This window comes from Acomys minous (assembly GCF_964271855.1).
Source record: "Acomys minous genome assembly, chromosome: 6".
In the NCBI taxonomy this organism is placed as follows: domain Eukaryota; kingdom Metazoa; phylum Chordata; class Mammalia; order Rodentia; family Muridae; genus Acomys; species Acomys minous.
The window spans coordinates 36,105,098-36,127,432 of record NC_140487.1 but is presented as its reverse complement, the minus strand read 5'-3'; the positions used below and the strand labels follow the sequence as shown (position 1 = coordinate 36,127,432).

The 22,335-nt window shown below is 44.0% G+C and overlaps 1 protein-coding gene and 1 long non-coding RNA gene across 3 annotated transcripts in view; one reads left to right on the top strand and one right to left on the bottom strand.

The window, feature by feature from the left end:
- Positions 1-841: 841 nt before the first annotated feature.
- On the top strand, positions 842-18,463 carry LOC311600523. 2 transcript variants are annotated; one of them, XR_014780265.1, is made up of 4 exons: positions 842-1,432; positions 13,814-13,916; positions 14,453-14,549; positions 14,635-18,463. It is a non-coding gene; the product is annotated as an uncharacterized lncRNA (long non-coding RNA). The 2 variants fall into 2 exon arrangements; XR_014780266.1 differs by lacking the exon at positions 14,453-14,549 and having other exon boundaries at positions 1,129-1,432.
- Positions 4,725-22,335, bottom strand: part of LOC311600522 (uncharacterized protein) — an 83,299-nt gene continuing 65,688 nt past the window's right edge. The window contains exons 5-7 of the mRNA XM_084787304.1: positions 7,634-7,718; positions 6,894-6,987; positions 4,725-6,036 (exon numbers count right to left, since the gene is read on the bottom strand). The gene's annotated coding sequence lies outside the window, so the exon portion shown is untranslated. The remainder of the gene's footprint in view (positions 6,037-6,893; positions 6,988-7,633; positions 7,719-22,335) is intronic.

Here is a 22,335-nt window from a genome sequence, read left to right as displayed (position 1 = left end):
AAGGCAGAAGACCAACAACTTAACTGTCCTAGAAAACACTGCATAGCCTTTACCCAGCCCTGGAGCCCTTTCTACCTAAAACTTGAACTCCTGATTCATCCGGCTCCCACAACCCGTCTGCTTGTTTCTACCCTCCTGCCTAGAACAGTGGCTTTTAGTCTTCCTCAGGCTGCTGCCCTTTCATACAGGTCCTCATGTTATGGTAACCCCAACCATAAAGCTATTTTTGTTGCTACTTTATAAGTGTGATTTCTTCTATTATGACTCATAATGTAAATATCTGTGTTTTCTGAAGGTCGTAGGTGACCCCTGTGAAAGGGTCTTTCAACCCCAAGGGTTCATGACCCATGAGTTGAGAACCACTGGCCTAGCATGAGCTCCAGCCTCCTCTGACCCTAGAGTGGCCTTGCTAACCTACTTCATTGCACCTGGAAACGTCTACCTTTTTTGAGATATTAAAATTCAATTTTGAGTCTTGAGATAGCTCTTCCGCCCACACCAGTGGCTGCACAGAACACACTGGAAGAATGAATGATTGTGTTAGTAAGCTAAAGGACACTTTTTTTTTCCACTTGTGTCTCAAAGTTCGGCTTTCACAACTATGGGTACCAAAGTTACCTGAGGAACTGTCTTAGAGTAAGTACAGAGTGTTGTCCACCTTGGAACTGGATGAGGCTTAGAAATATTCCTCCTGAGGCCTTGGAACCCTTAGGAAGCCTTAGGAAGCTTAAAAATAAATCACGATGACCCTTAAAATCAGAGGGGAGATAGAACTGGTACCACAAAAGTTATGTATTCAGGCACTGATCATAGGAGTGGCTATGGCCTGAATGTTCTGGAGGACCCAGTGGCTTTCTGGCTCTGTACCAGGAAATTCATGTCTGGTACAGTAAGTCTAAGCAGGAATCCATGGTCGAGGAGCTCAAGGCCTCCAGAAATGAACCTACTACTGTTATTTCGCTAAACAGACATAGTAGCAAACTTCTTCCTAAATTCACCTCTCTGTACCCATACTCTCTGACCTCATCAGCGGAGTTTCTTTGTACACTAGATGGATAATGATTAATGCAGAAATGTAGCCACATAGTCTGGTGTTTTGCATTTGATTGTTAATAATTTGCTCCCCAAGATCTGCTTGCTGTCTCTTATGAGCAAACCATCCTACACCCCAAATGTTGCTATGTAACTCACCTCCAAAGTTAACCCTGATTGGCTGAGTAAAAGGCCTAAGGACGTGGACAGGGCAGAAGTGAGAGGTGGAGCTAAGGTTCTCCAGCTCTGAGGACAGAAGGATCATGGGAAAGAGGGGACAGGTAGAGGAGAAAGAAGGAAGCTGAGTCACCACGGGCTAGGTGAAGAACCGTGTGGGCCCGGAGGAGGGACCCTGAGGATCCGCATGGAGAGGAGCGGCCCAGATGGAGAGCACATGCAAGTACTTATGGGGGTATTGGATGGGAAGGAGCCCAGATAGGGATGGTTAAAGCAGATGGCATGGGATGGGGGCTGGGAGGTAACAAGGTAGGTTGGGGAGTAATATCTGGCCAGCCCCAGGTGAAACAAGGCTTATTTAAATACAACAAGTGTCTGTGTTTTTTTTTATTGATTATGATAGTGGGTTAATAATAACTTCTGTAATAATTATAGGCTATTAATAATAAAACTAATAGCCTATTTATTTTCTGCAATACAACTCTTCAAAGTATAGAAAATAAGAGTCTGTGGAGTGCACGGCCACAGAGGAGGCATCACACCCGTTCTCCTCAAGGCTTAAGGACCATTGAGAAAAAGGCAGTGGATGGATTCTAAGAGGCAGAGGTCAGGAGGACTGGACCAAATCTGTGTCTTCTGGACATGACCTGACTGATGTGCTCATGACTCACAGTAGCTGGGGTTAGTTGCACAAGACCTCTACAAGGTCAGCCAGTCAACATTCCCAGCATAGAAGTTGGGAGGGGGATGAGCTCTTGACAGTTGATGGCTTCTGGAGAAGAGAGAGTCAGTTTTCTTTAAGGATGTAGGCCCTGGTAGGTCTAACAGAGCATGTTTACTAATGAAATCATATGTGTTGAAGTAAATAAGCTTCAATAAACTATAAAAAACAAACTTTGGCTCTTGGAGAGTTATACCTTTGAAAAGATGGTCAAGAACTTTCTTGTTGAAATTCATAGAAGTCATTTTAAAACATTAGATTCCAAATAACGTGAAAAAATAAATTTATTAATTTATAATTCTTAATTAAGAATTAATTAAGGCCCATACCAAAGATGTAGTAGTCCTTTACAATAAGGTGGTTTCTTATGTAGGCATTAAGAATGCTTTGTCAATGCAATTTACTTTTTTGTTGCTTTGTTTGTTTGTTGAAGACAGGGTTTTTCTGTGTAGTCTTGGCTGTCTTGGAACTCCATCTGGAGACCAAGCTGGCCTTGAGCTCACAGAGATCCACCTGCCTCTGCCTCACAAGTGCTGGGATTAAAGGCATGTGCCACCCCGCAGCCAGCTGCATATTACTTTTAACAGAAATAAAGAATGTGCTTAAGAGATTTTACTATGGCAGTCACTATGATTTCCTATAACCCATTTGCACCAGTCAGGAGGCAACAGTCTCCCTTGCCAAGGATGTAGAAATAGGACTCGGAGCTGTGTTCCCAAGAAGTTAATAAAAACCAAAATTAACCATAAATTAAACACATGGGTTTTAGTCTCTCACCCATCTGGGGATGGGTAGTCCAAAGCTCAGAGGGCAGGTTCCTGCAGTCATCAGCGACCTGAGCTCACTTTAGCTTTTTGTTCCATCAGATTTTGACTAAACATTTGTTCTTATGATCCAAGGTGGCTGTGACAATTCAACCATCATGCTCACATTCTAGAAATCAAAAGGAAGATACAAGTTAAAAGGAACGTGGTGCTTGTCTTTTAAAACACCTCCCAAAAGTTCTGTACAATGCTTTTTTTTTTTTAACCTTTCAGGTCTTTTGTTTAGATGGTTTTTGGTTTTGTGGTTTTTTATGGAATTTCTGCAGGTATGAGTGTGTGTCTCTGCATTGTGTCTCTGCATACATGTGGGATTTTTTGCTTTTTTTCTCCTTCTTTTCAAAAAAATTTATTTATTTTATGTATATGAGTGTGCCTTTTGCATGTACACATATATGCCAGAAGAGGGCATCAGATCACATTATGGATGGTTGTGAGCCACTGTATGGGTGCTGGGACTTGAACTCAGGACCTCTGGAAGAGCAGCCAGTGCTCCCAACCATTGAGCCATCACTCCAGCCCCCTTTTGCTTTTTGTTTAGCTCTTCTTCTTCCTACTTGTTTGTTTTGTTCTATTCTGCTTTGTTTGTTTTATCTTATTTGTTTGTTTGAAATGCTGACATTTTTCTGAGAGAGCAAGGCAGGGTCTAAATCTGAGTGGGTAGGGAGAACCTTGAAAGAGAAAATCATAGTCACAATATATTGTGTGAAAAAAAAAATCTATTTTCAATAAAAAAAGAAAGAGGTATTTATATTCTATCATGACCTTTTTATGGCTGATGTGATTATTATTATCGTTTTCTAAAGGACACTTAATCTACTTACTTATGACTTACGCAAATCTTTGCTCATCCTCCTTATTCCTTTTCACTCTTTATTCCTTCCCCTGCCCTTTTGGAAAGCATCCCTCCTAAAACTATCAGGTCAGGCAATGTGCCTGTGCAGGGAGAACTGCGGGCAGGTGTCGGTCAACATTTGGGTGTCAGAGTCCAAACAGGACAGAAGGAATCAAGCACAGACCATGTCAGGTCAGAGGCCATCTGAAGAGAGAAAGGAGGGCAAGGGAGGGAGGAGTCCAGGCCAGGAAGTCAGCTTTCAAGCCACTCAAGAAATGCCTTTAATCCCAGCACTCGGGAGGCAGAGGCAGGCGGATCGCTGTGAGTTCGAGGCCAGCCTGGTCTACAAAGAGAGTCCAGGACAGCCAAAGCTACACAGAGAAACCCTGTCTCACAAAAACCAAAAACCAAAACAAAACAAAACAAAACAAAAAGAAACATCTTAGAGAAGATGTGGCAGCCGAGCTGGACGACGAGCTGCTTACCTGGAAACCGATCTGTTGACTAAATACACTAAGGATGACAGTAAGAGGCTATGGCTTGTTAAAGTGGGAAAACAACAGCCAAGGGTACATAGGTACACCAACCAGAACAATTATAAGTTTGACAAAAAAAAAAGGATACCTAGCTTCCAACATCCTCATTAAGTCTGGAATACACCACTTCATCAAGTTAATGCTGTCAGTGTGGAACAGACTGTCATTACAGGCTAGCATCACCTCAAGAAATAAAGAAATAACCTTAATCTAATCCTGAGAGAACATCACACCAACCCAAATGGAGGCATGCCATACAGTAAGTGAAGTGTAACTTCCAGAAGAAAGAGGTTGTGAACATCGAGGAAAGACTGACAAGCTGTTCCAAACAAGAGAACACGAAAAAGACACAACAGCAAACATTCCGAGTGGCCTTCGCTTGGGTCCTTGGCTGTCAAGTCCATTCGTTGCCTAACTGAATAAACTTGAGTGGATTTGAGGATTTAGACCTCACCGATGCATCAGAGTTAATTTCCTGATTCTGATGTTAACACAACAGCTAAGAGAATGTTCTTGTTTGTAAATAAATACATAAATACATATTAGTAATATATTTGAGAGTCAGTAGACATCAGACCATTAATTAATCTCATCATTCAGAGTAAAAGAAAATTCTATTTCAACATTTTTTTAAAACGAAAATTTTACCAGAATATTTGTTATTTTAGAAAGCTTATAAAGGTTTTTTTTTTCCTGATGAGAGATGATCATCTTCAGTTGCACTGTTTTCTCTTGTAGACTTTAAACAGTGACGCAGGTGGTTTGAATCAAAACACCAAGTTATTAGTAGACACAAGGGTTTGAAGCTGTATCGCATTTCTCTACTGCAAACTGCTAAAAAAAAAAAAAAAAAAGTTACATTCCTATTAACCTTGTACTGGATGAAGGTCATTCTCCAAAACTGGCTAAAAATATCCTGTAGTCAAATAAACAGAAAGAAACATAATGGAAAAATTTTACCTCTTTTTTTTTTTTTAAACTATCATTTCTCATGAATAGGAAACTTCCATTAGCTAGCTTCAAGGGAAAAAATCTTAACACTAAACTTGTCTTTCCAAAGCCATCAAACATAGGATTTTATTTCCTGGGAAAATTGATGACAAAGAATACATATCAATTACAGAGAGATTTTTAATTCAGAAGTATATGTTGACTTCACAAAAATCCTTTATGCGTTCTATAAACAGCACTTAGACATTTAGAAATGTGTAACTGACATCTGAGTGTGTGGGGCCAAGTTTTAATGTTGAACTGATATGTGCTCTGTACATAGAATTTTTTTTCAATTTTCTGAACACCCCAGAGAATAAGTAATTCATTAAAATCTCGGCAGCTGCCAGAAGCAGTGGCACACACCTGTAATCCCAGCTCTGCGTGAGGCAGAGGCAGGCAGATCTCTGTGAGTTCGAGGCCAGCCTGGGCCACAAAAAACGAGTCCAGAACAGCCAAAGCTACACAGAGAAATATTGTCAGGATAAACGAAAGAGAAAAAAAGTCTTGGCAGCCAAGACCCAGCTCCAGCTTGCCTTGAAAGCTGCCTTTACTGGAGCTGAACTCTCCCAGTGGATCCTGCCACAGAAGACTTAATCGTCACTGCTGCCTCTCTCCACAGGGGCAATTCCTGGAGGAAGCCAGTTAGCTAAGGAGGTCTGGAATTAAAAGATAAAACAAAACAAACAAATAAAAAACAAACAAACAAACCTGAGTAAATGAAATTCCCATCTCCAAGGAGGAGGGTTTGCATGCTCTTCCAAATACTCTGGGAAAAGACATTTGATTGGAATTAACTGTGCCATGCAGTGCTCCACATCAGGGGAATTTGGTGTCTTCTGCCCAGGGTCAGGGGGCGCTAATGAAAGGCTGCCTGCAACTGCTGAATCACCCAGCTCTTGAAGATCATCCTGTGGCAATGATCTTAAAGGAAAGGCATAGCTCTTCGTTACGAACACTACATTTTCACATGTGTGTACTTCTGAGTTTGTCTCCAGGGCTGGCTCCCCTCCACCTGACTTTGCTAATTAGCCTCCCCAAGCCCAGTTTCCTCCCAGCGCCTGCCTCTTTGGTGTCTTTGTTCTCAGCACAAAATAGTCCCTGCAAGCATTGATCGGAGCTCCGTGAGTACACAGTGACTCACCAGCTAAAGACTGGTCTTCCCTAAACAACTTCTCTTAAAATTCCAACTGTGGTTTATTTTTTATTTCTCATGAATCACTGTACAAAGAATGGGACCTGACCTGAGGTGGTTTTGTTGTTGTTTTTTTTTTTTTTAATAATCGAATCGTAGAAAATTCTTTTAAAGAAGATTTTGCTGTGACAGGAAAATGAGTCTTCGGGGCTTTCTGTAAGTGCATCTTAATATAAAAGAGAACCCAGGAAGTTAGTCACCAAAAGGCCCCATACTGGTATCTTCAGCTGGGAACAGCGGCACACGCCTTGTAACGCCAGCACTCCGACTACGCTCTCCCTCTTATCTGCAATAAACGGTCTCCTCCAACTTTCTGTTTCTTTTTTTCATTCAGACCACAAGTCTGAAACCCCAGTGGTGGGTTACAGGGACCAGAGGGTCTCTGACGAGCACTGGCCAGCCAGTCTAGCCAATGGGAAGCTTTGGCCAGCCAGTCTAGCCAATGGGAAGCTTTGGCCAGCCAGTCTAGCCAATGGGAAGCTTTGGGTTCTGGGAGAGATCCTATCTCAAAAAATAAAGTGGACTCCCCCCTTCACCCCTCACCACCTGCCCTGCAGCAGCCAGGAGAGCTAGCTGAGAAAGCCACCTGATGTCGACTACCAGCATCCTTGCTCCCGTGCCCAAGTACAGACACACGCACAAGCACACACGAGGTAATCCGTCTCTATCCTTTCAGGCTGCTGGAAGAGAGACAACGTGAAAAATTAGAAATGACAAGGAAAAGTCTCCTGCAAGGAATTAGACCACCACCGCCAGGCTCGGAATGATGGCCCCCTGAAACCTCCACTTGGTCGCTTTTCCCCTTCTTAGCCTCTGATTTCCAAAATGACCATCTAATCTGTGTCCCCTCTAGGGAGCAATTGGAACAGTTCTGGGTCCAGGTGTTGCCTGATAGTATCAAAGCCTTAATAAAAAGCCTGATAGTGACACCAGGCTGGCCGTCTGCTCGGCTGAGTCTCAGGAGGGAGCGCATGCCGGTGCTGAGCGTTGGCAGAAAAGGAAGGCAACAATAGGCTGAGATCGAAGGCCTGAGTCCTGTCAGGGACCTGCCTCCACTAGTTCTGTGGTTCTGGAAAAATCACCTAATTTTTCTGGACTTGGTTTTGTGTTTGTAAAATAAGAGGTAGATGTGGGGGCTGGAAAGATGGCTCAGTGGTCAAGAGCACTGCCTGTTCTTCCAAAGTACCCGGGTTCAATTCCCAGCACCCACATAGCAGTTCACAACTGTCTGTAACTCCAAGATCTGACACTCTCACACCAACATACATAAATTGAAGTTAAATAAAATATTTTTTTAAAAAAAGAGGTAGATGTGATGGTGCACACCTGTAATCCCAGCACTTGGGTGGTAGAAGCAGGAACAGAAAGAAACACTTGATGGGTTTGAGGCCATCCTGGAATACAGGAGACCCTGTGTCAAAAAAATAATAATAAATAAATAAATAAATAGAATAAGACCTTGGTAAACATAACTTTCTGAGTCTTTATGTACCAATCGATTCTAAATATCTGAGGTAAACAACCCTCCTGCCCCCTTTCACAAGTGTCTTTCCTGTATTCAGCTGCTCTCATAAACAACTTAACATCAGAACAAAGGCCGGCTGCCTCAGGTGGTTGAGTCCACTTTTTCCTGGTTCTCCTTCCTGTGTTTGCATTTTAGGGCATGAGTGAGAACTACAGCCTGCCCTAGGTTGTTCTGTTGGATACTGCAAAGAGATGCCGCAAAGCTTCCGACCTGGAGGTTTTTCTTGGGAAATATTGCTTCTAAGTATGATTTATGCGCGCGCGCGCACACACACACACACACACACACACACACACACACACACACACACACACAATGTGACTGCTAAGCCTGTGTGGCCAGCATACTCTTCGGGTCACACAGCTAGCTGTAAACTTCAGAAAGCCGACTTCATTGCTGGGTACTGTCCACCAAGGACTAGAGTGATGAGACTCCAATGCAGAGCCAGGTCACCAACAGCTGAAACTGCAGCACACATCACAGTGACATCCTGTTTAAGTGAAAAACAGGTTCTACTTCAAGGAATTGCCCTTTGTCTGAGGAGAGAGGAGCTGAGAGTGAGGTATCAAAAAGCTAGAACAGCCAAGGTGCAACTCACCCTCAGAATCAAAATACACTGGCCTCGGGTGCATCGCCTGCTTTCCCGCCTCTCCATCTCACAGAGCTCAGAAGGAAAAGCGGAAACGTGTGTTAGGAGCAGTAGGAGAAAAGAGAACCAGACGCAGGAGCGATCAGATCCCTCCCAGGCCCTCTCTAGCGCCTCTCCTGGCCTCTTGGGCCCACTCCCAAGGTCTCCCTGGGTGTTAGGATGCCACAGAGACAAGCTTTGTTTTCACGGCACTCCGTATGAGTCACAAGTTGGAATGTCTCCCACTTGAGCATTTGCCGTGGAATGCGATGTGAATCTGAGAGAAGAGTCATTACTGTCCCCCAAATACAAGTCGGGAGCTGGACCACAAAGAGGAGCACCCTCTATTGAGTCTGCGCGTAAGGTCTGTCCGTGATCAGCTCGCTCTCCCTCCCACTCACACACTGGTCTGTTCCTCTCCTGCAGCATTCTAACTCCAAGAGGCCCCTGCTGTAAGCGGGTGCCATCCCTAGAGTTTCTGATTTGCATTTCTACTAAGTTCCCTGGTGGGGCTAAGGTTGGTCTCAGGAAGATGGCTCACAGATGTCTGTGGTTCCGGTGAGGGGTGAGTGCTACAGGGCAGAAGGGAGCAGGAATCGGTCCACTCTGCATTTCCGGTTTACACACACATTCACTGCACTTTCCCCTGCCGGTCCACAGTGCTGCTGCTATTTTAGTCAGGAAGCAGGCATTGCTGTCCTTCTGGGAAAACAATGAAAGTTTGATAATAGTTAAAATGATATTTTGGAAGAAAATTATATACTCTATGTGTCTCTCTTAGCCTTGCTGTTTACATAACTGATAATTACATATAAAGATTATATAATTTGACTTTTTCTTCCCGAGTGGCCACCCTTCTCTACGTCCAGTGATTTTCATCATGGTTCCTACCCCGGTTTGCTTTAACTGTCGTCTGGCAGGAAAACCTCCATGGAGGGATTGCTTAGATCAGATTGGCCTGCAGGCATGTCTTGATTATTAATTGATGTGCAAGGGCCCAGCCCACTTGAGTGGCACCATCCCTAGACAAGTAGCCCTGGGTTGTTTAAGAAAGATAGCTAAGCGTGAGCCCGTGAGCAAGCCAAGGAGTGAAACAAACATTTCTGACCTGGGGAAGTCTTTCCTGACTTAAGTGACCGATGTCATCATGAATCCAAACAACAGTAGCATGTGCACAGCAAAGGCAAGGGTCGCTGCTCACAGAGGATTCCTTCCTTAGTTCATCCCTTTCTGTTTTAAGCCTCAACACAGACAAGTTTAAAGGAGAGGAGCCATTTCAAACCTCCATTTCTGGCTGAGTATCTGTCCTCCAGATTCTCCTCTTAGTCATGGGCACTAAGGCACAGAGCACAAAGACACCCAATGAAATTGAATATAGTTAACAGTATAGTAATGCATCTTCATTAATGAACTAGCAGAATTAGCCAAGATTTTCAGGACTGTTCCAACGATGATGCGTTTTCTTGTAATTATCCTTCTCCGTGCTCTGGGGACTTTACAGGCTCTTGAAATCTATTTCTGTAATATTCCTCTGAGGCAAATAAGGAGCAAGTGTGATTACCCTCTCTTCACACATGGACAGGCAAGCACAGAGGAGCAGACTGACGCGCACAAGAACCTGAGCGGTTCCAGTGTGGCCACCTCTCCCATCAGCCTGCTTTCTTTCTCTTGTGCTGCTGTGTGTGGGAACCCCGGAAGGCATTCTTCTGTCTTTTTTTTTTTTTTTAAGAGTGAAATGTACAAAACTCTTTGAGGACATCTGAAGCGAGGGGCGATGGTAAGACTAATGACTATGGGCAGCAGCGGTCCAAGCCTGTGGATCCGAACTGCGTTCTATGGGTAACGCTAAGTCCCATCAGTCTCTGACCGGCCCACCCATACCATGGGATAGAGAAGCAGGCAGGAAAGGGGAGATTCTAAACTTAATAGGCACGCAGGCTGCAAACCTCTGAAAGCACTCAGTGTTTCGGGAGGACTATGCAACTGGGAAAGTTTCCAAATTATAATAGTTTTCAGTGTAACAGGCTTGGAAAATGTGCTGCCGCTGGCCAGATGCCATATTACTGATACTGCAGAACAAGGCCACAGACCCCAAGAAGAAGAGAAACAGCCCAGAGCCTGCACTGCTAACCCTCTCAGTGCCTTGGTGTTAGGAGAGAGTAATACTAGAAAAATTAGGCCCTTTAGGCATTCTTGATTGTAATAACTTCAGGGCCAGGGAAATGGCTCAGTGGGTAAAATGGTTGTTGAACAAGGTTGAGGACCAGAGGTCAGATCCCCAGCACCCAAGTCAAGGTAGGTGGGTATGGCAGTCTACCTGTAAGCTCAGTGTGAGGCACTCAGAGGATCTCAGGAGCAAGCTGGAGAGCCAGACCAGCCAAAATGACAAGCCCTCTGTGGTCAGCGAGAGACTCTGCCTAGATGTATACAGTTGTAGAGAGATGAAGATACCTGACTTTGGCCTTAGGCCTACACACACACACACACACACACACACACACACACACACACACACACAATGCATGGACACACACATGTATACACATGCACTCATGAACCCAACACACATATATACACATACTGATATGCATACACACACATATACACCCAGTGCATGCGCACACACACATGTACATACACGCACTTATGACCATAGGCACAATGCATGCACACACATGTATAGATGTATCCACACACTCATGAGCCCATACATATACATACATAAACAGTGTACCCAATGCATGAACACATACATATACACACATGCACTCATGAGCATGCACACGTGCGCGCGCGCACACACACACACACACACACACACTGATCAATGGAATCAAGTTGAAGGCCCAGCCATAACGCCGTATATCTATGGACACCTTATTTTTTATTAAAAAAGCCAGAAATGCACACTGGAAAAAAATCTTCAACAAATGGTGCTGGCCTAACTGAATGTCTGTATGTAAAAAAAAATGCAAAAAGATCCGTATTTATGACCCTGGGCAAAACTCAAGTCCAAGTGGATCAAAGACCTAAACACAAAACCAAATACAATAAATCTAATAGAAGAGAAAATGAGGAATAGCCTTGAACACATTGGCACAGGAGGCAACTTTCTAAACACAACACCAATAGTGCAAGAACTGAGATCAACAATTAACAAATGGGACCACATGAAACTGAAAGGGGATGATCAGTTCAAGATGGCAGTGGCCACTAGCATGCTTGGGACCTTGGAGCAGCTCCAAGGGGCCTGAGAGACCTAGGGAGGAGCTGAGGAGAGATATTAATGGTTAATTAGAATGCTACACCCCAAGACTGGTCATGGCCAGGGAACCTAACTGTGACATTGGTCTGTTTCTAAGGCAGGCTTTTTATAAGAAATACCATAACCAGGTAACTAGGTAACCAGGTGGGAAGCAAGGGGAGGGCAGCATTACATCATTTTGACCAGCCAAACACAAGAAGAATCCATTTTGTTCTGAGCACAATGTATTCAGGTAGTTAGACAAAGCATTTTAAGCTGATTGGCTGGGATTTAGGGTAGGAGAGCTCTTGTGGGCTTTCTGATTCTCTGGGAATAAGGAACATAGCATGATGTTACGTTCTTAACTCTAATAGAATAATACTTATCTTTAACCCAAGCAGGAAATGCATTTATCATCTATTGTTTTATCCTAAGCTGCAAGCTTGAACCTTCCTTGTTCCAGGCACGCAGGGCCTGAGAACTTGAACTTAATTTCACCATATAATCAAAAAGTCAAAATGGTTTCAGATATGCTAAGAGCTGTGTTAACAGAGGAGCCACAGCCATGCTAGGAACTAACTAGGTCTCAACGGAGGGGCTGTAGAGGTCAAGTAGATTAAGCAGGTTACAACAATTGGGAGGCACTTCAGGGGCTAGTATTGACTGTGTTGCCTCAGTGGCCATACTTGTGCAGATCTATACATGGATAGGAGCAAAATGAACAAGAAAAAACATAAAATGTGCGGTTTGGGGACCAAAGGAGTGCCACGAAATATAATGGAGTCAAATCCAGTGCTCAAGAAGATAAAAAGGTTAAAGAAAAACCTGATGCTGGGCTGGAGAGATGGCTCTGCCTGCTCTTCCAAAGATCCTGAGTTCAATTCCCAGCAACGACATGGTGGCTCACAACCATCTACAATGTGACCTGATGTCCTCTTCTAGTGTGCAGGTGTACATGGAGGCAGAACACTGTATAATAAATAAATAAATAAATAAATAAATAAATAAATCTTTAAAAAGAAAAGAAAAACCTGATGCTAAATAGAATAAAGGGAGAGGTGACCTCAGGGCAAGACCTACCCAGCTAAGCTCCCAGCTTTAAGCAGTGGTGGCACATGCCTTTAATCCCAGCACTCAGAAGGTAGCAGCAGGTGGGGCTCTGAGTTCAAGGCCAGCCTGGTCTACATAGCAAGTTTCAGGACAGCCAAGCTTAGGCAGTGAAGGAAACCATCGAAAACATTAAGCTAGTCAAGATGTCATTGAATGAGGGGGCCGTGTTCCAGCCCCAGCAAGCAGCAGAACTTGGCAGCTTCAGCCATGTGGTTCTGGCTTTTGAGTCAAGGATACAAGAAAGGTGTTATGTCAACTCCCTCAGAGACTTAAAAAATAAAAAGCCTCTACAGATCAGGCATGTGTCAGAGATGTCCCTGTATACAGGCCCTGAGAAGCCATTGTGTGACGCTGTAAAGCCTAGATCGACTTTAAGACCCTGTGACATTGGAGATGCCGGAGCAGTGAAATGCCTACCAAGAGGAGCTGCTAACCTGGTATAGAAACAGCCCAAGAGAGAGAGAAGTGTATTGCAGTCAGCAAAGCTGAAAGGAGTTGGAGACTTAAAAAGCACTTTGACATCAGCCTTGGAGCTGCAGCCTTTGGGCTTTGCCCTGATGCTCTTTGGTCCTACTTTGGTCCAGTACTTCCTCTCTATGCTCTCTTTGCTTTTGGAATGGTAATGTATGTCCTGTGCCGTTATATGCTGGAAGCATATGATACGCATTTTGATTCTGCTTCTACAGGGATTACGGTTAAGAGATTGCATGAATTTCAGAAAAGACTTTGGACTTTTAAACAGGATTGAGGCTATTGTGGTTTATGGGGAGTTTTGAAGTGGTCCTGAACGTATTTCCGCACTGTGATATGGCTACAAGCCTGTGGGGACCAGGGAGTGGAATGTAGTGGTTTGGATAAGAGTGGCCTCCATAGGCTCATATCTGAATGCTTAGGGAGTGGCATCAGGAGGTGTGGCCTTGTTGGAGAAAGTGTGTCACTGAGGGTGAGCCTGAGGTTTCAAATGCCCAAAGCCAGGCTGTGTGCTCTCTCTTCCCGCAGACTGAGGATCCGGATGTAAAACTCTTTCTCCAGCACCGTGTCTGCCTGTTTGCTACCGTACTTCCCGCCTGCCCTGACGACAATGGGCTAAACCTCTGAAACTGTAAGCCAGCCCCAATCAAACGCTTTCCTTTAGAAAAGTTGCTGCGATCACTGCGTCTCTTTACAGCAATAGAACACTGACTAAGATAACCAGTGATGTCACTATGCACCATTAAAAAATGAAAATTCAAAAGACCAACATTACTGCATATTAGAGAATACAGAGCAACCACAACTATTAATTATTGCTACTGTAGTATAAAATCTATAATCATTTTGGAAAATAGGATTATAATCTTAAGTATACAAAGGTTTGTAATTCAGAAATTTCTCTGTATAATATATCCATATGTCCACAAAAATACACTAAAATGCTCATAGTAGCTTTAGTCATCATAAAGCCACAATCCAGAGAAGGCTCAAACTCGTGAGTATGGAAAGCAACTGTAGTGTAGTCACGTAGCAGGATACAAGTCAACAATACAAAGAAACTGTTGATATGTGTGATAACATAATCTCAAAAAAAAAAACCCTATGCTAAAATTATAGATGTCTAAGCCACAAAAGTTCAATGCTTTATGATTCCTTTTGTTCTAGGGCAAGCAATCCATGGTAGAAGAAAAAAAGTTAGGACACTGATTGCCAGAGATGAGGAGTGAGAGGTTGGAAGAAGAGCATGAAGAATCTTTCTAGGGTAATAAGGATTTATGCAAGGAGAAAAGCGTAGGCGCCAGATGCAGACAGTTATAAAAGCTCAGTGGGTGGTACTGTTCCTACAGATCATTAAATGTACACATGACCTAAGAAGAAGCCTGAAGGTCAATACAGCAATCTACCAGAGGTGCACGTGCCGAAGCCTTTATTGACAAGCTTCCTAATATCTGCAACTCACGGCACCAAAAAGATGGATGGATGGGCTGGTGGATAGATGGATGGATCGATCAACTGAAGACTGAATGAACACACTTGGCTAATAAATCAAATATGGCCAGATGTTAATTATAAAATACATACAGGTGGGTATAATAATGGTCACTGTACAATTATTTCAACCTTCCCGTATATATGAAATTTGTCAAAATAGAATATTGCAAATGAAAAGGAAAATAAAACCCCAATTCTGTTTCTCATCATGTGAAAATGCACAATACCTAGTGTCACCAAAAAGAGCAGAAAACCCAAGCAAAAGGCAAGAAGAAAAGACTGAGAAACTTTCCACCGTGGAAGAATGGACAATGATTAAGAAGTTAGATGAGTTTTAAACTTCAAATAAACTGTGCATGCATTAGGAGATTATGTAGTACCCCACTAATACTACAAGTTTTATGGCCTTGTGTAGTCCTATAAAATTAGTTTCAGGCCCTGGGCATGGTGGTGCGGGCCATTTATCCCAGTACTTGGGAGGCAGCGGCAGGCTTGAAGGAAACCTCAGTGTGAAGCCAACCTGGTCAACAAATCAAGTTCCGGGACAGCCAAGGATACATAGAGAAGCCCTGTCTCAAAAAATAAAAATTAATTAATTTTAGGTGAGGTGTAGGGGCACTATCTTGTCTTCCCACAACCAGGGAGGCTGAGACAGGAGAAGGCCAAGTCTAGCCTGGGCTACCTTGACAGAGCCTATATAGATACACAAACAAAATCAAAACAGAGCCATTGAGATAGCTCAGAAGGTAAAGGCACTTGGCACCAAGCTTGATGACCTGAGTTTGTCCCTGGGACTCACATGTGAGAAGGAGAGAACCAACACTGAAAGTTATTCTCTGACCTCCACACACATACACACAATAAATAAATAAATATGTTTTTAAAAATTAAATGGGCAGAGCACAGCAAGATGGCATACCAGGTACAGGCCCCGATGTGTAGGCACCACCTGAGTTTGAGCACTGATCCCACAAGGTGGCAGGAGAGAACCAACTCTTTCTGTCTACGTAAAAGTAATAAACGGAGGAATAATTCGGAAAAGTGGATCTAGCCAAAAAGTAAATCTAGCTCACATTCATGACGGCACTGGCTCTTGCGGTATTCCTGGCTAACTTGTAAAAGACAGTAGCTTACCAAAGGAGTTAATAATGTAGACTTGGCCTCCATCATTCAGGAGGTCTGTCAAAAGAAAATGACCTTAGAATTGGGGAAAGCTTTAAAAAGGGACAGAGGGTGAGGAATGCTGAATAAAGAAAACAGAAAAACAATGAACAGAGCAAGCTATGCATTGTCATTGTGGCCAATGGTAAGAAAACAAGAGGACCAGTGTCAGCATCTGAGCAGGTTTGTTTGTTTGTTGGTTTGTTTGTTTTGTGGTTTTTTGAGATAGGGTTTCTTTGTGTAGCCCCCACTGTCCTGGAACTTCATTCTGTAGCCCAGGCTGGTCTCAGACATCCCACAAGCCTACCTCTACCTCCCAAGTGCTAGGATTAAAGGCCTGCCCCACCATGTTCAGCATCAGCATCAGCATCTTTTTTTGTTTGTTTGTTTATTTGTTTGGCTGGTTGGTTGGTTTTGGTTTTGGTTTTTCAAGACCGGTTTTGTTTTGTGATCCTGGCTATCCTGGACTAGCTTTATAGACCAGGCTGGCCTCGACCTCACAGAGATCTATCTGCCTCTGCCTCTGCCTCTGCCTCTGCCTCTGCCTCTGCCTCTGCCTCTGCCTCTGCCTCTGCCTCTGCCTCTCCCTCTCCCTCTCCCTCTGCCTCTGCCTCTGCCTCTGCCTCTGCCTCTGCCTCTGCCTCTGCCTCTGCCTCTGCCTCTGCCTCTGCCTCTCCCTCTGCCTCTGCCTCTGCCTCTGCCTCTGCCTCTGCCTCTGCCTCTGCCTCTGCCTCTGCCTCTGCCTCTGCAGTGCTGGGATTAAAGGTGTGAGCCAGCAGAACAACTGAATATTTCTAATTCGTGCAAGTGAAATACACAGAAAAGCATACTGGTTCTGGCTTCACAGTCTGTGAAAATAGTAAACAAGGTAAATATGACTGAGGCCACATTTCAAACACAAAGGGAACGAGGCAGGAGAAATTGGAGTGACAGCACGGAAGTCAGCAGGCAAAGTGTTATATCTCAACAGAAAGCAGATGCCTCGGGACGCAGGATAAAGAGGGTTCAACTGTATTCATAAGCAAGTATTTCTCGCAGGTATTTCTCAACAGGTTTTCTCTGAGCCCTAGCCTGTGTCCTATGCTAGGTCCCTTAGGCTATCAAGCAGTGGCCTGATTTCACTAGTGGGTCCCAGACCTAAACACTAACCTTTTCCCTCACCTGTTAAAGGGGGGTTTAAATGAGTCGTATTAGTTACAGAGGTAAGCAAGCATTCCATCTTCCACAGTTCCTGGCCTAGCAGGGCAGAAGTATGAGAGTGAAATCCATGTGGCGTGGGACTGTCAGGGGCCACGCTTTAAGCATCAAACACAGCACTGGTCTCCTCTCTATTCTGCAGTTTGTTTTAATTCTACAGAAAAAGAAAATGACTTGTCCCATCACACCACCTTTGTCTGTGGTCTGTCAACATACAGAGTCTTAGTTCAAAGGCCCTCAGCAAGTCCACACATCCCTTTTCTTTTTCAAGGTGGAAATTCAATACCCAGGAACTACACTTCACTGCAGTCTTGATTCCTTCTGGTGAAATCTTTTAAAGGGCTGGAGTTTCAGCTTGTTGACCTCATTTGAAGATGAGTACATTTTAAAACAAACAAACAAACAAAACAGAGTCTTAATGTGTAGCTCTCCTGGTTCTGGAACTTGTAATGTTGGCCAGGCTGGCCTTGAACTCACAAAGATCTACCTGTTTGTGCCGCCCAGTGCTGGGATTAAAAGCATTCACCACCACTCCTGACTCCGAGTGTAAATGCCTTTATTTCCAAATTAATTTTGTTTAGATTATTTTAAATTATCAAGAGACTTTTGCCAAGGAAGGTTCTGCAAATAATCTTTACAAAGACCTTGGATGGACATTCTGCAGAGCAATTTTACTTGTCACCAGAAGCAGGCCTGAATGAATGTACCTTTTCCCTCGCAGAAGGTGGGTGACCAGGGCCTGGGCACAGACAGACTTTCTGGAAGGACTGGATGTGCAGTAGAGATCCCGTGGGTTGTTTCTGCCCAGTAATTACAGTGAGGCAAAGTAAACAAAATAAAGGGGACAAGCCTGTGGCTCACAGGTGTTATAGAACTCAGCACATTTGTCCTCCTGCCATCTTTTTAACAGGAGAGATAAATGTAATCCTTCTCGTAAGCAGTACGTATGCAAGCATGCATGCCTCCATCGCGTGTCCTTCTGACCACTGCGCACACTGTTCTTTCTCCCGGGAACCCACCTACATCCTCTCCCCCGCATCTGACTACTTCCCGCCCTCAGCTCCCAGGTCCCTTACACTGAAAACAGCCCTGAGTTCCTGCCTGAGACAAATCCTTCCCAAGTGCATGTGCCTGGTGAACTATGTGCCTCTGTTTTGTAGCATTTATCATTACAGCGGTAATTATGTAAATGATATGCAAATGTTGGTGGCATTTACAAATAATATGAATGACATGTAAATTAACTGCATAACTAATTATTTACTCATTGGAATAAATGCAAGAATAAACTGAATAAACAACTCAGCAGAGGCTGAGGTGCATGGAGATGTTTCTCACACATTTTCTGTTTAAATGCACTAGTTATAAAAAGTTCAGTAGAAGGACCTGAACTTATTTTACCTGAAAAGGAGAAAAGTTCAGGTAGGCGATGACACCTGTCTTCATGTGTTTGGGGAAATGTCATGTTGAACCAGTAGCCACACTCTTTGCAGCTTTAGAAAAGGGGGCAGGGAGTAGTTCCAGAAGGCAGATTTCACTGCGGATGTGAAGAAGTGAATATGTACCAGTGAGACCTGTTAAAGAAGAAGTGCCCCAGTCAACAAGGTGAGCAAACAAAAGCTGGAGGAACACCAGGGCATGGAGGAAATTCAGTTCCGGCTGGGAAATCTTTGTCCACTTCATGTGCTTTGCCACATCTGGGAGAGGTGCTTGAAAGCAAATTGAAATTGGTTTGAATTGATCTCAAGTAAAGAATGCTGCAGCAAATAACAGATCCTGGATGCCTGGCTAGCTCTAGGCCCTTTAAGAGCTGTGTCTGCGTTTGTGGGTGGCCACACTCTGCCTGCTCCACTCAAGGCTTCCAGGGCCAGCATTTCGACAGCGGTCAGAGCTGTGCAGTTGCCACCGTGACTAAACATGACGGGAGTCTCGGACTCGCTCCCCCACCCGCAAACATGCTCTCCACGCCCAACCCTGCCTCAGTCCACACGCAGAGAATTCACGTTCTACTTCCAAAGCCACCGCTGTGTGCTGCACTCCTCTCTTTGATGCTGAAGGACTCTTCTTATGCTAAGCATAACTTTATAACTATGTTCTCTTTCCTCATGGAAAATTCAGCTTAGAAAGGCCTCTGAGAGGAAAAAAAAGAGACTAAATGACAATCTTAGAAAGTTATATGGAAGCCGAGCGCTAGCAATGCTGTTTGGAAATTGAGATCTAATGACCCTGGTAGTTAGATGGAAGCCAGTTTACAAAACAAGATCTCTCTACCCATTACTTTCCGCAAGTGCAGGCCTGAATCAACAAGGATGGTTTTCTGTGCAGCAAGATAATTCTGACTCCCCAGTTACCAGTTTGAAATTTTTGAAGTACAACCATTTATACACAATCAAATGCAAAAAACAAACAAACAAACAAAAAACCTAAACAAACAAAACTATCAGGACATTTAAACTATAGATAGTTAGTCACTTACCTTTAGCAGCACAGCGGCCTTGTGCTGTGTGATAAGCCATTCGGTAATCTAATCATCAAACATATAGTGCTGTGTCAAGTGCATTGACAAGCACTGGTGCAGGGAGTGAACAAAATGCATGGGAAATCCCCTCTGGTGGTTTAGGGCTTACAGTGCAGACAAAAAGACTGAGGACCAAAGCAATACAACTTGGGGTGGAAGGCATGGTGGTAGCCTCTTTGTGGGAAGAGCGTTTAGCTTAGAGATAAGCAATAGGCAACAATCAACCTCACGAAGGGCTGTGAAGAGAAGCTGGCTAGCTGAAGAATGCAAAATCAAGAAAAGCCTGGGAGCCTTGAGGCTTGGCGTGGCCACAGTGGCCCGCCTGGCCAAGTGCTTCTGAACCTGCTCAACTCCAGGGGTAAGGCCAAGAAGTTGATGGAAAGGCCCAAGCAAAACGATTTCAAGAAGATGTTCAAGTGGCTCAGACTCCAGCAGATAAAAAGAAAAAAAGAAAAGTTGGATCGTGGAAATGCAGCCAGTGACTTTATGGAATTGTGAAGGTTGCTAAAAATATACACTTTAATCATAATGAATGAGTTAACCCAGAAGCAGAAAGAGTCAAATGGTATATACTCATTTATATCTGCTTACGAGCCCAAGGTGCATGTCCCATGAAAGTCTTCACTAACCAGGAAACTGGGACAGAGGGGAGGACATCCTATTGGGACTCTAGATGAGAGAAGCATGGGAGAATGGCAAAGTAGAAGGATCCAGAGGGTCCTAGAAACCTACAAGAAGAACATTATGATAGGCAGATTTGGGCCCAGGGGTCCCGCTCAAACTATGGCACCAGCCAAGGACAATACAGGCAGTAAACTTCAAACCCCTACCCAGATCTAGCCAATGGACAGGACATTCTCCACAGTTGAGTGAAGAGTGGGGTATGACTTTCACACATACTCTGGTGCCTCATATTTGACCACATCTCCTAGATGGGGAGACCTGGTGGCACTCAGAGGAAGGATAGCAGGCTACCAAGAAGAGACTTGATACCCTATGAGCATATAAAGGGGGAGGAAGTCCCTCTCAGTCACAGTCATAGGGGAGGGGAGTAAGGGGAAAATGGGAGGGAGGGAGGAATGGGAGGATACAAGGGATGAAATAACCATTGAGATGTAATATGAATAAATTAATAAAATAAAAAATCTAATATATACACACACTTTAAAACAGTGGTTCTCAACCTAATGCCGCGACCCTTTCATTGAGTCTTCAATAACTGTAATTTTGCTGCTGTTGTGAACCATAATGTAACTATCTGACATGAAAGGTATCTGATATGTGACCCCTGGGAAAGGGTTATTTGAAGCCTCCTTCTCCCCCGCAGAGGGGTAGTGAAACTTGGCTTTAGGGAAAACAGGTCTCTACTGGAGAAGACATCTAGAAAGTTCTCAAAGTGGATTTCACAAGCACCTTCAGTATGATCTGCCTGGCTGCTGGAGAGTTAGGCCAGAATGAAGCAGCAGGGAGGCCAAAGTGGGAGTCACCACCTCTCCTCCCAGTGTGGCTGCCTGTGAGGGCCAGGCTGGACAAGCTGTATGGGGGGGGGGGCACAGCACTGACCATCACTCGTGATCAGCTCCCAAAGGCACCGTGTGATGACCATTGTTCCAGACCTCTTGGCACCCCACAGCTTGTCAGCTCTCAGAGAAGATGTGCTGGGTCCCCCATAGATGCATGATCTGCTTCTGAGGGTTCTGCATCCATGGCTCAACCAATGTCAGATCAAAAATATTGGAAATTATTGAGCATGCGCTGTCCTAGGTTCATTTCTGTTGCTTCAATTAGCAAAAAATAAATAAAAACCCTCACAAAAAAGCAACTTGGGGGAGAAAGGGTTTGTTTCAGCTCACAATTCTAGGTCACAGTCCATGACTGCAGGGCAGCCAAGGCCGGCACTTAAAACAGCTGGTCAGATCACACCCACAGTCAAGAGCAAAGACAAATTCATACATACTTACCACTCAGCTCAACTTCTCTACTCATATATAGTAGGGAATGGTGCTACCAACAGTGGGCAAGGTTTTCCTGTATCAGTCAACAAGCTGATTCTAGACTGTGTTGCTAATGATTAAAACTATCACATGCACCAAACACGTATAGACTTCTCTTGCCACAGTTTCCTAAACAATTAACAGTTGCACAGCATTTGGTTGTATTAGGTGGTATAAGTAATCTAGAGAGGATTTAAAGATGTAAAGTCATATGTTAAAAGTTTATTTTATTATTATTGGTTTTTTTTGGGGGGGGGTGTTCCAAGACAGAGTTTCTCTGTGTAGCCTTTGCTGTCCTAGACTCACTTTTGTAGACCAGGCTGGCCTTGAACTCATAGAAATCCATCTGCCTCTGCCTCTGAGTGCTAGGATTAAAGGCATGAGCCACCACACCCAGCTTTTATTTACAATACTTGAGCATTGCAGATTTGAATATCCTGGGTAGCATGTGCTCCTGGAGCCCCTTCCCTACAAATGCCAAGGGATAACTGTCTGTGTCACTAGGTAACACACTACACTGAAGACAATGTGTTCTTCTCTTAATTACCTGAAAGAAGGCTCCTTGTGTGGTCACTTCATGGTGTTCATGTCAGGGAAGGACACTGTAAATTAACATATCCTAAGGAGGGTACAGAGATGAAAGTAATACTTAGCTTCAAAATAAGATGGTACAGAAATTCAGATTA